Raw genomic sequence first — 6,000 nt, forward strand, 5'->3', positions numbered from 1 at the left:
TGGTAGTAGTCATGATGGTGGTGATGGTGGTGACAAGTGGCTTAACCAGAAAGAAGGCCTTGAAGTTCTAACTGGTATTTCCTGAGTACCTACTATGCAAAATAATATTTGGGGAATTACATGAAAGAGCTTGAAGGGGCATCTGGTAGATATGTCCTGCTTAAAATGCCAGTGCTGTCATGTTGATTTGATTTAGGGAGAAGTATGAAGGCTCCCCAAATTAAAATTGTTCTTCCTGGTTGTTTTACAGATGTTTAACATTCCTCAGTAGACTTGAATTCTTTTCATTTAAGCCAATGACCTTATTCCTGGTTATGATACAAATAAATACTCCTTGGAGACATTAAGCTTTACCATCTATTTATGCTTTAACAAGGAATGAACATGTTGATTAGGGGAGAAAAGAGTATTTGAAAAAACAATAGACATTGGAAAAAAAGAAGAGCTAAAAACAATGGTCTTTCTAGATTGTTTGTTATTAATAAACCCTCTGTTTTATCTTCTGCTCAGGGAGAGGACTACATATGAATTTAAATCTTTGTTTCATATGTATGCACTTAGATTTACAATACCATGAATGAATGAATCAGAGGTGATGACCGAGATGGGAGTTGACATCAGTGAGTCACCTGGGTTGGGGTTTCCAGTTTCCTTCATGTGCTGAATGTGTGGTGTATCAAACATATTTCACCTATACATTTTAATGGGTTCTTACCACTCAGACTAGTAATTAACTTTCATATGTCTTTTAGTTACCTACCTAGGAGAGATTTTTAAAAAATAAAACCACTTGATGGATTTTGTATTTTACTATTCAGCTAATAATGTATCACCAATTCAAATTCAATAAAGTTGATCATTAACTAAAAATGGGATATGATAAATATTCTTTGCCTGAAGTTCACACATCAGTGATAAATTCTAACACCTGAAAGATTTTGGAAGGAAGAAGGAAAGTACTATTGTTAAAAGTACCTCACAGATATGGCATAGATGTATTCATGGATATATTCTCCTGTTGGTCTTCATAATAACCTTGTGAGTGACCTTTCATTATTCTGAATTTTACAGTTGAGAAAATTGTGTTTTGGGTTGGTTAGGTAGCTTGCCAACAGAGAATGGCAGAACACATATTTAAATTCACATCTGTTTTACATCAGTCTGCAATTTGTGCCCTTTTTTTTCCATGACATTTAGCAACATGACTGAATCTTCTGTTTTGAGTGGAAGCATAAATCTTTAAACAGTGTTTTCAAACACTTCTGTTCTGGGAAAGAGAACATTTATTACCTTCATCTCTTATTAGTCAGCATTGTTATAAAAACACCAGTGAATAGGAAGTCTATGAAAGATAAGGCTCATTTTACTTCCTTTTGCCAGCTATGTCCTTAATTAGCTTTTAACTCTGGTCAAATTATTTAACCTATGAAATATACACATGCACACATGTACATACACACAGTGGGTATAAAATAAATATTTAGCTACTTTTCTCCTTTTCTTTCTAAATTGAGGTTTTAATTTTCACAAACAAAACAAAACAAACAAACAAAAACACTAAGCTGTAGAAACTGAAAACTTAAAGCAGGGACAAAAAATTAGATTTGTTTTTATTTTTATTTTTTTGGTACCAGGGATTGAACTCAGGGGCACTAGACTACTGAGCCATATCCCTAGCCTTATTTTGTAAGCAACAGTGAGATAGGGTCTCACTGAGTTGCTTAGCACCATGCTTTTGCTGAGGCTGACTTTGAACTCTTGATCCTCCTCCTGCCTCAGCCTCTCAAGCCTCTGGGATTATAGGCATGTAACACCGCTCCCAGCTAGATTTATTTTTAAACTAGATTTTCAAAAGCTTATAGATGCAAAACTAATAAAAATCTTAATGTTTGGCAAAAGTTTCAAATAGGAAAAAATTCAGTATTGTTGAGTGAAAGGATATTCAAGTTCAATGCATTTTTTTTTGCATTGACTACCAATAAAAATCACATTCAAGTAAAACTCAGACTCCAAAAGTATTTTTAAAATTTTTTAATTATTTATTTTATTTTATTATTGAATCCAAAAGTATTTAATGCAGCATTTCTTTTTACAAACAAGGAAACTGGGATGAAGCTCTCTATGCTATTCTCCATGTGTTCACCCCAAACAGGCATTTCAGAATCAATAGGCTTGAATTAGTTTCAGATGATGACATAAATCACTTTGTTCCTTTTGTTTGCTCCATCTACTGCCCAGCCCTGTAGCCCAACTTCTTCCTCCAGTGGTGCTTGCTAGCTGTCCATGCCACAGCTACTTCTCAGTCAGGCCCTGATTCTTTTTTTTTTTTTTTTCTTACCCGAGTACTGTATCCTCACATCTGTTCTCTGTGTCAGGTTTCCCAGATATAGTTTTGTACTATAAAGACAAAGCAAGCTCTGAGGGCAGATTTCCTGTATCCAAATTCTGACCACAGGTTTCTTTTCTGTAACTGGAAATTTCAACATGGACCATCATGGCATGGTAAGGAAAAAAATGAACATGTTATAACATAGAGGCCTCTCAATACCTAGTAAACTGGACAGAAATGACAAAGCCCTTCTACCCAGCTGCTTCCCATTGAGCACATTACCCCTTGAGCACAACCCGTCTATCAAAATAGACCAGTCATCGTTCTCTACACACATCCCATTTTTCTGACTTTGATTTGCCCTTGTTGTTCCCATATCCTGGAATGTTGACTGACATTGTTCTAGAAGACTATTGGTATGAAGAGCTTTCGACATTATCCTGCTCCCTAGCTGTTCTCAGCTGGGTTCTTCTGCATGTTTGGGGATTGGTTAAATATACAGTGGTCTTGGATGGCCTCAGCTGGCACAACTGGGTTCCCTTCCACATTGTCTCTCATTTTCCAGCAGGCTAGCTGAAACCAAATCACAAGTTGTTTTTTGTTTGCTTTTTTTTTTTTGTACTGAGGATTGAACCACAGGGCACTTTAACAGTGAGCCATATCTCATTCCTACTCCTTTCTATTTTGAGACAGGCCTCAAACTTTTTAGTTGCTGGGATTATTGGTGTGCTCTAATTATAAGCTCTGAGAAAGGGGATGCATGGAAGATTTTGTGAGGCCTGAGTTTGAATCCAGTTCATCATCAATTTCATCACATCCTATTGGTCCATGTTAACTGCAAGCCCAGCCCAGATTCAAGGAATGGGGAAATAGGTTTTGATGGATGGTGCTACAACGTAACATTGTAGAGGGCATGGGTAGGGAAGGGCTAAAGATATGGAGACGATTTTTGCCTTACGCCATTCCAGAGATGGACAGGATTGCTGCATTTGAGGAAAGGACATGAAACTAAGATCTGTGTGTGTGTGTGTTTTGCAGTTACTCAGCCTCACAACAGCCCATGAAGTAGTTATGTTTCTCCTTCTTTTAGAAGGGAGGAAACTGATAAATGAGACCCTGGGTTCAATGCCCAGTACCACCAAAAAGAAAAAAAAAAAGTGAGGAAACTAAAGCTTGGAGAATTTACATAATCTGCCTAGGTGGCCAGTCGGTAAGTAATGCATCTGCTCACTGTTTCCAGAATGGTTCATTTAACTACTACTCTGCCCTGCTCTCTTTGAGGTAGGTCTATTCTTTCCTGAAAAGATGTATTTGTACCCTACACTGGAGAGAAAATATTCTGTCCGTGGAGGGAAGTGGAGACTGTGGAGTTCAGTGACCAATGTTGCTCACCGAACTTTAAAAAAGTCCTTGGTCATCAGAAAAAAGACCCTGGAAACAGGACTTCAGATTTTTCAGATCTGTCTGACTTGGCCTGGTGGAGAAATGAAAATCTTCTGTGCTTAAGGCTTTGCTGAGAATGAATCCATGGGACTTCATGAATGTTCCTATCACACTCTAAACTTCAGTTTCTTTGTGAATAAAATGGAAATAACACCTACACATACAGTTATTGTGTAGATAAAAAGAGAAAACATCATAAATATGCATGAGGTACAATACAAAGCATGTAGTACTTGATAAATGCTCATTATTATTGCAAGGCAGCAGACATATTTGGGTCTGGAAAACTGGTCCTTAAGCTCTTTTCTAGGGCCAATTCTATCGACATGATTTTTTTTTTCTTTTGCAGTACTGGGAATGGGACCCAGGGCCTCATGAATGGTATGCAAATACCCTACCACAGAATTACATCCCCATTCCTCACCTCATTTTAAATATTATTTTGAGGTAGGGTCTCACTGAGTTGCCCAGGCTGGCCTCAAACTTGTAATCCTCCTGTCTCAGCCTCCTGAGTAGCTGGGATTACAGGTGTGTGCCCATCTCCATGTGATATTATAGCACTCTCCTTGTCCATCTGTTAGTGAGATGACTGTTTTTTTTTGTTTGTTTGTTTGTTTTTTTGTTTTTTTTTTAGTGGGGAAGCAAGTATGTGTGCTTTCATTTTAAGAGTTAGAGTTCCTGATTTTTTATGGATTTGAAATTAAAGCAACATTTGAATATTTTAAGCTTCATTTGCAAAATGTTTAATCGACACTGCCTTTCAACAGAATGTGTACATATGTAATTTCCCTATTTTAAGGAGATTCAGGACTTACCTGTTTGTCCAGACCTGCTAAATCTGTCTCATTATTCTCTGCAATAGTTTGGGGTGGATGATGCCATTCTACTTAATGCAAGTGGAATCTTGTTTTAGTAAAGTCAGACAGTGCCAACAATTTTCCTACTTGTGAACAGTCAAAAGATCCAGTTAGCCGCATTGGAAGGAATTTCACGACAGTAAAACAAAAGGTGTGGCTTCCCAGTGCATTCACATAGATTCACCTGTGCTTTTCCAGCTTGGTTGGTATTCATAACAAGTGGCAAAGCATCAGGATCATCTACTGCCACCTTTGGCCATTATCATGTCATGGGCTTGAAGGAATGTATAAGGGATGGAAGTAATAACTGAGGTAATTGAGAGTACACACTTTGACACAAATCTCACACTTTCCTACCCACAACCATCAAGTTTACCTTTCTGTTGAGTCAAAGCCATGGGGTGGGTCAGGAAGAAGGCATTGTTGTGCTGGATCTTCAGAAGTTCAAGATTAAAGTGATGTAATATGGAATTCCTTCCAGGACTTGGAGAGCCAAGGAATGTAGCAATGTCGTAGGCCAAGAATTTGGAGAAACTTCCCAGACACTCTCCTCAGGGATACAGAGGTTGGGGAGTTGGGGCATAATGCTTTTCTTTCTTTCTTTCTTTCTTTTTTTTTTAAATTTTTTTTTTTTTAGTGCACTATCAACAATTTTTTTTTATTGGTTTTTCAAAACATTATAAAGCTCTTGACATATCATATTTCATACATTAGATTCAAGTTGGTTATGAACTCCCAATTTTACCCCAAATACAGATTGCAGAATCACATCGGTTACACATCCACATTTTTACATAATGCCCTATTAGTAACTGTTGTATTCTGCTACCTTTCCTATCCTCTACCATCCCCCCTCCCTCCCCTCCCATCTTCTCTCTCTACCCCATCCACTGTAATTCATATCTCTCCTTGTTTATTTTCCCATTCCCCTCACAACCTCTTATATGCAATTTTGTATAACAATGAGGGTCTCCCTCCATTACCATGCAATTTCCCTTTTCTCTCCCTTTCCATCCCACCTCATGTATCTGTTTAATGTTAATCTTTTCTTCCTGCGCTTCCTCCCTGCTCTGTTCTTAGTTGCTCTCATTATATCAAAGAAGACATTTGGTATTTGTTTTTTAGGGATTGGCTAGCTTCACTAAGCATAATCTGCTCTAGTGCCATCCATTTCCCTGCAAATTCTATGATTTTGTCATTTTTTAGTGCTGCGTAATACTCCATGGTGTATAAATGCCACATTTTTTTTATCCATTCATCTATTGAAGGGCATCTGGGTTGGTTCCACAGTCTAGCAATTGTGAATTGTGCTGCTATGAACATCGATGTAGCAGTATCCCTGTAGTACGCTCTTTTAAGGTCTTCAGGGAA

General features: G+C 37.8%; 1 protein-coding gene across 1 annotated transcript in view; it reads left to right on the top strand.

Moving 5' to 3' along the window:
- The window catches only part of Slc10a6 (solute carrier family 10 member 6), a 36,366-nt gene that overhangs the window by 1,297 nt on the left and 29,069 nt on the right, over nucleotides 1–6,000 (top strand). The gene's annotated exons all lie outside the window — the stretch shown is intronic.

The sequence above is a fragment of the Marmota marmota genome, unplaced genomic scaffold, assembly GCF_001458135.2.
Source record: "Marmota marmota marmota unplaced genomic scaffold, marMar, whole genome shotgun sequence".
Lineage (NCBI taxonomy): Eukaryota > Metazoa > Chordata > Mammalia > Rodentia > Sciuridae > Marmota > Marmota marmota.